At 37.7% G+C, this 12,534-nt stretch overlaps 1 protein-coding gene across 2 annotated transcripts in view; it reads right to left on the bottom strand.

Moving 5' to 3' along the window:
• Positions 1 to 12,534, bottom strand: part of LOC139963450 (laminin subunit gamma-1-like) — an 82,305-nt gene that overhangs the window by 36,013 nt on the left and 33,758 nt on the right. The window lies entirely within an intron of this gene.

Below are 12,534 nucleotides of genomic sequence, written 5' to 3'. Positions count from 1 at the left end.
CACTTAACTTAAGACTTAAGGAAAATTACCAAAATTGAAAGGAAAACCCCTCCCTTTAGAACCTTGCCCCATATCAGTGTTATATTTTGTGCAACCTCTCTCCCCCCCCCCAAAAAAAAACTATATGCCTCCCTTCCCCCACACCCCCCCCCCCTGCAGATTTCCTTGGCTGGTGCCGCCACAGTGCACACTTCACACCATACGTGCAAAGATGGTGAGGCAGAGAGTTGACTGTAACATTTAAGGTCATCAAGTATTATTGCCTCTAAACATGCTATATACTATCACATTATGGTCACTCATGCTCATTCAACTTCAACAAACATTCCATCCCACCCTAAAATTATTTTCATTTATATCTACTGTGGCATAATTCAATTGTCTACATAGTTCAACACTGTCTCATAGCTAGGAACAATTTGAAGGCCCAGAAACTATGAGGAACTACTTTTTACAATGTATAATGCATGCAGAAAATTAGGCCTACTGATGCTTTTTAGATGACATAAAATATCCAAAGATGTTCTTTAAGTACATCAGCTCATTTCTTATCTTCTATAATAAAAAAAAATTAAAAAGCAATTTTAAAATTTTGACATTGAAGGAAAAGTAAGTCAGATAAGAGATAACCCCTTGTTGTTACTTTTCAGCCAAATATCCCATCCTTTATTATTTCTCCATTTGCCTCAGGATATATGAAAGCTTTTTTCCTTCCATTCCTGGAACCTTACAGAAACACTTTGACTTAACACACAAAGTAATCAATGACACATTATGTAGTAATCTATAACCTACTAAGAATTAATCCCACCAATACGATCCATCCTTATAGAAATCCCACCAATAAGATCCATCCTTATAGAAATCCCACCAATGAGATCCCTCCTTATATAAATCCCCGTTTACCTGCCCATCTATCAGAGTTCCAAAAGAAGTATCCATTCGTCAAGGGGCAGAGACACAAGAGACACAAGATGAGAAACGAGACGTTCGATACACGGCACATTCCGGTCTCCATTGTACAAGACTATGTAAAAACCGTCGTCGACCAACAACACTCAACCTCCTCTTCCAACTGTTGAGGTTTTGATTCTGGCAAAAGTCTGTGAGGTATGTACACATCCACAAGTTTGCACAGCTACTTACACTGTATATTGTACTCTCAACAACACATACACAGACGATCTGATTAATATACTCTGTCTCCTCTAGAGTGAGTCCATACAGAGAGAGAGAGGATCAATTCCAATGCACGACTAAGAGTGTATATTCCAATATTTCCGACAGCTTGAGATCTAATGTTTCCCCAGGTTTGTAATAGAATTAGCTTCCAAATAGCAACAACGTGACATAAAGCTGATAGCTTCAGAGGCAAAGGTTAAATCTCTGAGATGTTCTTCGACTATCCAACAGGTAAAATTGTCTACTCCAGGCTCACAAACAACGCTATTAGTAGATCCTGTTTGAAATTATTGTAAACTTTACGGTTGCTGCATTTGTGAATGTCTGACCACTCTGTCACTGAAAGAGGGATGCGATCAGAGGCACAGACGTTAAAAAAATTCACAGTAAATCTTGGAACTACGGTAAAGTAGATCAAAAGTGAAAAAAATAAAAATAACAAAAAATATCAAAATAAACACAGGTTGGTACATAAATTCCTAGATTAAAGAGTTCTAGTGTACACACAGAGATACTACGAGGGAAAGCAATTCTTTTCTTTCTTTCTTTTTCTTCTTTTTTTTTTCCCCCTCTGAGATTAAATTCTCATATTTATGACAAGTTTGCAAATATATTCTTTAGCTGGGCAAAGTTTTCTTTTTGACCACGATGGTTTAAATTACAAAGCAAACATTTGGCAATAACCAGCTAGAGACCTACTGTGTGAAACCGTCTTGCCGCATCTAGGCCATTAGATCTGCATAAACACAAAACGGTTTTCAAAATTTTCATTTCTTCACATACAGTACTAATATATTGCACCACTCTTCTTTATAGCAAATTATTAATATTTTCTTTATCCAAGTATACAATTTCTGACACTTGCCAGTGAAGAGAGTGCTAAGGCCTCCTTTGACCGTTAAGAGTTACCAAACGAACACGGCTATCCAAACAAACCAATACGAAAATAGAGATATTCCAAAACTATTGAATCCATTCACAAAATGACCAAATATTAATACATTGAATATTAAAGTTACTAAAATCTATCGATCCACTGATATATATGTATATATATTCCACTAAAAGCCCAACTTTACCGGCCGGCTTCAATGACCCTACTATGGATCAAAATGAACCTTTTCAAAGTTATATATATACCATGACCAGGGAACTCAACCAAATTATGTAGACCTCCCTCAAAATCAAAACCAATGTATCTCTCCAACTCTCCATCCAGAATCACTTTTGATGTTTAAGTGAGAAATAAACACACTTCTCTTCACAAGTAGGTTCCACATCTGGTCAATCTCTCCTAATCTGAGAGAGTTTTACCAAAAGACCAACAGGTATGTAAACAGTCGCTGGACATCGACCTGATAAAGCACAGGATCTCTCCACTGAAACCATCCAACCATCAAAACCATACAAACTACTGCTATCTCCATCTAAAGTGACTCACTCCAAAAAATCCAATGAAACAACTTTAAATCTGTTAGTTTCAATCCCCCTATAGGCTATCAAAAAAAAGGCAAAGCTGGCCAGAAGGAAGTCTAACCCTTAAACACATTACCAGAGAATTACTGATACAGAGCTGTTTGAAACTTCCAGCTCAGTCTAGGGGCAAGACCCAAAATGTGAATTTATGCTAATAAATATCATGAAAAGCAGATAAAATATGACATTGCTGTATCATCAAAGGCAGCTGGTATCTGGGATGATAAGAAACCAAGGACTGTGGGGTGGGGGGGGGGGGGGGTGTATCCACTTCTTAGAGATAAGATGGTTATAATGATGTGTATTACAATGGATGGTAATGCTAAGAAGTCAGTATTACTTAGGCTTTAAAGGAGATTATGGTTATTTTTTCTTTCATGCTATCGTGACTCATAGTTTGTACATATATTATGCTAAAAATATTTTTAAAAGAAACAGGGAATGCAAGAGACCATACTTTTAAGATGGTAGTTTGAGCGGTAAAGCAAAACCTATCACCAAATGTTGCCAATTTGAATGAATCATTAACAAAATGTTCTCACTTGAAAAGCATGACATGTCACAATGGGCAAGGTTTGCCATTTTTCCCTGAAATCCCCATCATAGGAACATCATAGATATTTTAGTAACAAGCATTTTACTAACTGTAAATTCTCCTTACTGATATAAAAGTTGCAAATTTAGCCTTTTCCAATTCGGTCAATTTGCATGCGATTAATATTAATGCAAACTGAGAGAGAATCCGAGGAATGAAAATGAAAACTGAATCAATTGGAATCAAATTTCACACTAATAAAGCCTGCGTCAATTAAGTGGAAATAACTTTATTGACTAAGATAATCAACCTCACAATTCCAGTGCACTGCCATTTATCTTAAAGTAAAGTTTGCTTATAAGAAACTGTTAAATGTTTGGATAAATTAAAATGGCTAGAATGGTTCTCTACTCTGACAATGTTCACATTTTAATGTTCAGTGTCTGGGTTTAGACATTCCCATCTCTTTAAATACCTACAGTAACACTGCATCAAACTTAAAAAAAAACGAATGATCTCATCGGTGCCAACAACCATCACCATCATCATACTAGGCTTTCCTTTTTGAGTCACCAACGAAGCAAGACCGAGAAAATCTCACTAATTTATTTGTTTCACGGAATTGACGCTTTTTCTGCAAATAAGCATTCTTTGATTATCACTTATCTCTCTGAAAGCCATTACCACCACAAGTGATGCCAAAGGGTAAACAAGAGAGACTATTAAAAGATAAGCTCTGGCAAGCAACACCTAAATGAGCTGTGACACATTCAGAGCTGCAAACCAAGACAATTTTATGGCATCGCTAATTACACCAAACAATTATCCCCCTAGATAAGCCCTCCAACTGAACCAAAAAAAAGTTCTGTTCTCCACTTGCTGGTCAGAGATACATTGATATTCTCTCTAAACATCTTTCTAAAGTGCATTGTTTTTACTATATTTTCTCAAGTCCCCTTAAAAATACAATGACATATAAATCTTGTAGCAAAGTTTCATCCAAGGTTATGAAGAAAAAACCTAATATTTTTTTAATGTGTTCAAATATGTATATATATATATATATATAAGTTTTGGGGGGGCTGGGAGATGGGGAGGTGAAGGGTGGTCGTGATTTAAGCTTATATGGACAACTTCATTGGTGACTACTACATGTGCAGAATCAAATAGAATGATTTTTTAGTTGCTACTCAACATTTGGCATCGACAAACATCTGGGGGAGAAGGAGGTCTTAGTTTGAACAATGTCAAAGTCATTTGAAAAATTTCTCAGTGGACTTGCTGAAACTGTGAAAAACTGCATGGATTCCAAGTTGTAGAAAAAAGGCTCCTTTGATATTAATCACAAGCGATAACTTACAAATGTATTTGCCAATGTTATTTTTCTCGTTTTTTGTCACCAATGAGTAATTATGAGCTAATAATTGATTTCTACATTTGGTTTGGAACCATTGTACAATCGCAAAAACATTAGTACAATTAATTCACTTCAAAACAAAGCCATACACTTTCCCCAATAAAGCTGGCTGTCTGTTTCTTGTTTTTCATTTTTTTTTCTTTTTTTAAAACAATTTTGAAATGAACTATGCATGTAAAGAATACTGAATTAATAATAATTTCAACTAAGAAATCTTAGAGCATAGGAAATATTAAAATTCTTTGATAATATTACAGATAAAATTTCTGTTACTTAATGTGTAATTAAACAGTGGTGGATACCGACCAAGAATTAAACTGCTTTCAAAGCCCTGCACCGATGCAAAAGTCGCAATCTTTCCTCAAATCAGAAATACGTTAAGCAATAGTGTGCTGAAAGTGGCATGCATTTGCAATAAGTTTTCTCACTTAGAGATTAAGATTTTGACTGAAAACTGACCCGAGGAGAAAACAGACACCACTAGAACATCAATATTAAACCTCCACATCAAACCCAAAACCTCCAGAAGCTTAGAGCAGAAATCAGTGAAGAATAACATGAAGGGGTCACTGCTAATAGCGCCCCCCTCAAATTCTAATAACAGCTCCTCCACATGAAGATCATTAGCATTTGTGCCCCAAATGTCAGCACCACCAAAACTTGCTAGAAGTTTTCAAAAGTACCTTTCCTGGTGGTTCTGATTTCTTCTACTTTTTCACAGATATTCAGGAACTGTGTTAAAATAGACAATCTAAATGCCTCACTGTGGATAAATACATTTGGAATAGCAGAAAAATGCTTTTTGAAACTTTTAAGTTTCATCATTGGTGACCATTATCTGAACTTTCTAGCATATTTGGGAGCAATGCTAATGACCTTTAAGTGAAGCAACGATATGTTATAAAATACTACAACTGCTGTGTGCAATCATCGTGTAGACTGCACGGCTGACCTTCAACCAACCACGATAAAGTATGAATCTATTTCAAATCACACATCCAATAGCAACATTTGCAGACAGTATGAAACAAAATCCATCACAAAAAATTCACAAACTTTCAAACAACAAAAATTTCCTTCCAAAACTGAGATGATCTGGTACAATTTTGTCTCCAGTTTCCAAACTGACCGGGAGATTCTCTATTGTAGAGTCAAATCCACTGTAGTCTGCTGTCTGATTCCCAATCCTGATTGGTCAATCTTTGTTTCTTTCTTATAATACCTTCACAAGAGGCCAATCTGGCTGGATAGACATCTTTGGCTAAACATTCCTATTCAAACCCATCTACAGTATATATTTACATTCCCACCAGCTTGTCCACAAGCTTTACAACTACTCCTCTTCATCCCCTTTGTCAGTAAACTTATAACACAGCCTTGTTTATTCAACCATTATTCTTGTTTAGCCAAATCCCATTCTTCTCCTGGGTCATGTTCAGGACCACAAGAGAAGGATCAGTTCTTTGTAACTCTGTTAAGCTAATACACTAGGGGATTAACCCTTACCCACCAGGAATAACTCTCTCTCTCTGTCTCCAAATCCTTCAAGAAAATGTATACATCTCCAATCAACCTTTTCAAATAATACTTCGATTCAAGAGCAAAAACTAGCCACAGTATTAAACTGAAAAGACCTTTTCAAAATGCATGCATGTAAGGAAGTCTCCAAATTAAACTTCTTTTTCAACATCTTGCAAAGTTTGGAGACACAGATATAGCATACATGGTTACGGTAGTGTAGATATCAACGAGGGAGCAAAGTAACAAGGATGAGGAAGATAAATGGAGGAGAGACAACCAGTGGAGACAGATTAAGTTACCTTCCCTTCTCTCCCATCCCCCACCCTCTCTGTTCCTTCTCTCCCATCCTCTCCCCTCCCCACCCTCACCTTTCCTTCTCTCCCACCTCTCCCCCACCTTTCCTTCTCTCCCATCTCCCACCCTCCATTTTCCTTCTCTCCCATCCCCTCCTCACCCTCACCTTTCCTTCTCTCCCATGCCCCCCACCTTTCCTTCTCTCCCACCCCTCCCCCACCTTTCCTTCTCTCCCATCCTCCCACCTTACCTTCTCTCCCACCCCCACCCTCACCTTTCCTTCTCTCCCATTCCCTGTTACCTTTCCTTCTCTCCCATCCCCTCCTCACCCTCACCTTTCCTTCTCTCCCACCCCTCCCCCACCTTTCCTTCTCTCCCACCTCCACCCTCACCTTTCCTTCTCTCCCATTCCCTATTACCTTTCCTTCTCTCACATCTCCCACCCTCTCTGTTTCTTCTCTCCCACCCCCAACCCCCCACCTTTCCTTCTCTCCCATCCCTCGCCACCTTTCCTTCTATCCCACCCCCTCCCTCTGTTCCGTCTCTCCCATCCCCCACCCTCACCCTTCCTTCCTTCCTGGTCCATTTCACCACTAGAGAGATTCATAAAAGAATGAATTGTTATTTGCCTCATGACATTCATAGAATCCTCTTACTGGACAAATCAATCAAATAATGCCCATGGAAAAGTCAGATTGTAGCATTATCATACAGATATGATCATCACATAATTTGTTGAATGATTATGTCACCAACTTGTCACCAGTTTAAGGACTAACTAGCACTGAACTAATCCAACCTTGACACCAGTCACTAGAAAAACATAGAAAGCCCCCCCAGTCCAGGATAAACAAAACTTTCAACAAGAGCACATAGTCCTACATCACCATAGCAACTACATCTTAACAACCATTCAAAGACTCTACAGTGTAGCACATTACACATAGTGACCAGTATGTATGCTGAAAACCAGAGCACTGATCCATCTATTGTGGTTTCTTCCCTATACATGTGGTTGGAAAATTAAATGCAGCAGTAAATTAGTGAAAGGAACTTCCCTCCCTCTCTCTCTTGACCTCGCATCACCACCCCACCCCCCCCTCCACCCAGGGTCTTAGGCAGCCAGCCGTCCAGACATATTTTGCACGGCCGGTTTCGCAAAATGAAGGCCTATTTTTACGTGCACAGCATACAAAATATGTAAGAAGCCTTGCAAGGTTTTCAGTACTGAGTACGCAAATATACAGATTAACAGAAATGAAACACCGATGTTGATATTCTTTTCTTTTTTTTCCAACTTTCCCTACTTTTACCAATCAAATCTCGTATTTACTAATAACTTAACAGTTTGCATTTTACCCTCTGATACCTCAACACACAAGGTTTCTAAGGGGGCATTGCCTCCTTAACCTCCCACAAGGGCCCCCTAAGGCAGGCCCTTTGACCTTTGGCCCCACCAAAAGCAATAGGCCACAAATGCAACAAGGATCTTACACTCATAATGGGCAAGCCACGTAATGTGTAAGACATTTCTCAACGTACCCTGTTTATTCAAAGAGCAGCTAGGACAAAAACAAAGCAGAACACAATACTAGTCACACTCCATATCCACTTGTCACCAGGAAATCTTTTCTCTTTTTTTTTGTGATGAAAACTTCAGAAAAACCATTTCCAAACAAGACAAATGAAACACAATCTGACAATAGGTCATTCTTGTTCCAAATTACAAAAATAAAATTTAGAAAGTCAAACTTCTGGTGGAAAATTTCATTCTTGTTCCAAATTCCCAAAAAAATTTATGTTTGTCAGACTACGGATGGAAAATGTAGCAAACGAAGACAAACGAAACACACAATGTCATTGTTGTTCCAAATCACAAAAACAAAATTGAAAATGTTTGTCAAAACACAGGTGGAAAATGTTGCACAACCATTGTTAACTTATTATATCCAACAACTTTTAATTAATTAAGGCTGAATTAATGCCGAAATTGAGAAATATGCTCAAACAAAAATATATATACATATATATTTCCAAAGGAATGTAAAATAACCGTGTTTGTGATCCAATCAACATAAATTTCGCAGATTGATATTAACTGACTTTGCTATCCTGTCATTTGAAGCAAAGAGTCACAAAAATGTTTGCCAAAGAGCAAGTTCTAACCTGCTTCTAGAAACCCTAAATCAAATGATATCCTAAGCATGCTCGATACAGTGAACAATAACCTTCTTGAGTGCACTTTCTGTCGTTAACCTGTGAAGAGGGTTAACTATCTCTCACTCTCACCATTTCCAATCCTACATGTCATAAAACCTTCTCAGCACAAAAAAAGAGAAGGAAATTATATCACCATTGGGTGTTCAGGTCTTGAGGATTGCAAGAGATAGTTAAAACTTCTCATCACCATCTTACACATGCTTGAAGAGAGAAGATTGCATTGTAGTAAAAGGCACATAAACGTGCAATATGTCCGGTTTATCTCAGCTTTGAGAAGACCCACGCCACCAGTAACATTGTGACTTGCTTTGTGGTACCTCCAAACGTGTTTGATGGAACATCGAAGATAGCTGTTAACAATCAAACATCGACGGTCTCCTTCATATCTTTTGCAATTGCACTAAAATAAGTTTATGGAATATGTATTAACCTTCAACTTCGATAAAAGGGTGGTGAGCGAGCATAAGAGTCAATAATGGATTGTCCATATCAGCAGGCACATATATCAGTTACATTCCTTTCACTTCAAGAAACAAATAGTTCTGTTTCCCTCCACCCCCCCCCCGACCCACCAAAACCACCCCCTCATCGACCTCCAAACAAAAGCAAGGTGCTATGTAGGTACCAACTACCTAGCTTCTGAATAGACACTTTACATACCTTAAATTGATCAAATGTAAAATAGACAAGAAGAAGGTCCCCTATTTCTTTATTAATTATTTATTGATATATTAATTTATTTATTCAATTTTTTCTTACTTTCTTATTTAAAAAAGTCTTTGGCAAAAAAACTTCAAAAGACTTTAAATATCTTGTCTGATTTTCAACACTATGTTTAATAATTTCTTGAACTCCCTACAGTTTGGAATAAAGTATATAGATGCTATATTATCATTTCACTCTTTTTCCTTTTCCTTTTTTTTTACTCTTACCAGAAATCCTTTCCCCAAGGGACAAATTTCCAGAGACATTGTTTCTGAAATTTAATAGCAATGACTTGAGTCATACAATTTATCAAAAAAGTAAGATTGATGTCAAAAGTCATAAAAGATTCTGACAGTTTCAATTTCAGGTTGAACTCTCAAGGTTAATGGACAACATACATTAAAGAGGGGGTTGGGGATGGAGGTGAGGATAACAAACATTAAAGGGATAAGGTGTGAAGGGGGCAATTTAGACAGGGTTCTTTGTTCTGAGAAACAGAATGCCAACTGAAGAAGCTCTGCAGGGAGACTACACACATAAAATAATGCACTATGATTTGATAAAGCTATATTTCTTCTTTGATGTTTATATGTTGATCTACCTCAATGTGTTGAATATTCATATACCAGAAAATAAAATAGGCCAATGAAGATTTGATTTGGAATGTCACCACCATCCCTTTTGTTTTTTGAGAGGGGGGAGGGGGGGGAATACTTATACAAGTTTCATTGTAGATGAATTGGATGAAGCCAATTCTGTCCTAATACCAAAAAACATCCATGCACAAGGTAGAATAACAAACGGATCAAAAACGGATTCATTGTAGGAATTCTAAATTCAGAAGAGTCCACTGAGCTTAAGAGAGGGTCATGGGGGGAGAGGGGGAATGCAAGAATGCTACCCGTTTCTAGGCTAGGTAGATCAGAGTGCGAATGCATAGGAGACAGGTAAGAAAGGAATGAAGTAATTACAGGTATCGAAGGTAAACCTTCTTACATCAATATGTCAGAACTAATACAGATATTAGTGTTACCAGTTAGTTATATCAGTCTACAATTAAGAAATTCAAAACTCGGTCTTTATGTAGTGTGCTGAGGATTATGCTAGAGAGTCCAATAATGGTCACCAATGTTCAAGCTAAGGAAGTAGCATTCTGACAGCCACCATCAAATTATATTCCCCAAAATACTGGGACATTCAGTAGTCTAGATGAGCATTCCTCAAAGTCTCGAAATAATTTGGACTTCGATTCACCTCTGTGAAAATAACTAGCGACTTTTAGCAATTTTAGAATGCTACAAAATTTGGGGCCTAAATTGATGATGAACTTTATTGATCACAAATTGCAAATTCTACACTGTCTCCATTTCCAGCGTCCAAACTACAAGCACAAGACTAGATGCACAAAGACCAGCACATACAGAGGAGAGGAGGGGAAAAAAACTAAGTAATCCTTAAAACAGTTAGACATTTGCTCCATCATTCAGACATAAATTCACATAGCTTTTCTGCTGGGTTTCTTTATTTTTTGGTTATTGTTTTTTTTTCCAGTAAAGGCAGAGTCATAGGGCAATGATGATGTTGCATCAATCAAAATAAATTGTATCACAAGTCATTCTTTCATCATCTTCGGAGTGTCCGATTTATGACCAGGACGTAAAGTAGCGGAATAACAAGTCATTGGTAGCACAGTGGATGGTTGACAGTGGTTTTTTTATTGTTATATATAGGTATAAATACCCATCAATCTGTAGAGGTTACAGTATTCCAGTCACCCATCGGTGAAACAAAGGGATCCTGTATGCTACATCAATCCTGAACCATCCTTAGAATATAACAGGTTTCACAAGCTAGCCAAATATGCCAACTTTTAACATCACGTATAGATGTACGGTATGAATACAGCTCGGCGAGCTCAGAGAACAAAATACCATATCATATGAGTACAAGGTCCAAACGAAGAGCACAAAACAGAGTCTTTACTGTACCAACACCGATACCACTTTTAAATTTGATAAGCTGTTACAGAGACTTTAATGTCGTCCTAAGAATGCATAGCAATCATCCTCCTCTACCCCACTCCCCCCCCCCCCACCCCTAAAACTGTTTAAAACTGAATATTTTAATTCCTTGTAAAACTTTCAAGATGTCTCCATCCTTATCTGCCCATTCACTTTCGGTGTAAAATTCACCCCACTCCCCCCCACACCCATCCCCAACACCTTACTTTTTTCCTTTGCAGTCCTCTTGCACCCCTCTTCACTATGTTAACCTTTCACTTCCCGTTCGTATTACAGTACCAGTATCCACAGGCATGTACAGTACAGTATTACATTGTACAATAGTTGTAGACAACTTACTGTAACAACGTTGTACTGCAATGTATTAACTTCAAAACAGATGTCAAAATATTGATAGAATTTTTATGGCCATGATTATATACACAAACCCTACAATGTGAGGACAATTAGCAGAAGGAACTGCAACATATTGTTAATCTCACAGTTCTCTCCAGTTTACTTCAAAATATATACTTCCCTGACAATGGCCCGTGACTAACAATATAATCAACGTTTCCAGGTTACAAAATTACTGCTAACTGCCATTACTTACTTCTGGTCTAAGACGCTGGAATACCGATAACCAGAGAAGACCGAGGTAAACAGATGGCGCTATTTGAAAATTAACCAAGAGCTATCTATGGAAACATACAGAGTATGACCTGTCTGCTGGCTTTTGAGGCAAATTTTATTCCAAATCACATTCAGCTTCAAGGAATTAATCATGAGATAAGAACAATTGGAGCTAAATTGTTAAACCAAGAAGTTTGTTAAACCTTAACTAATGTTTAAGACTATCTCTCTGGTATACTGAGTGCAACAAGTCACTATGATACCGTCTTAACAAGAGTTTTTTTCTAAACAGATGGCGCTCTTCAACTTTTCATAACATGATATATATAAATTTAGAGGGCAGCAATCCACTATTACAATGGGTAACTGGGATGGCCATCCCATTATCCGATCGTGATGCAACGCCAACTAGTATTGAATCTAATGAACTGAATTACAGGTCAAGATTGTTGGAGATGACACTGTGTTCAACTTTTCAACCCCCCCTCACCCCTCCACCCTCAATCTTTAGTACAAGTTGTAAGAATAACCTTATAAAAACAGACAAACCC

The sequence above is a fragment of the Apostichopus japonicus genome, chromosome 22, assembly GCF_037975245.1.
Source record: "Apostichopus japonicus isolate 1M-3 chromosome 22, ASM3797524v1, whole genome shotgun sequence".
NCBI lineage: Eukaryota > Metazoa > Echinodermata > Holothuroidea > Aspidochirotida > Stichopodidae > Apostichopus > Apostichopus japonicus.
The sequence above is the reverse complement of the archived record's forward strand: the minus strand, read 5'-3'. Positions and strand labels throughout refer to the sequence as shown.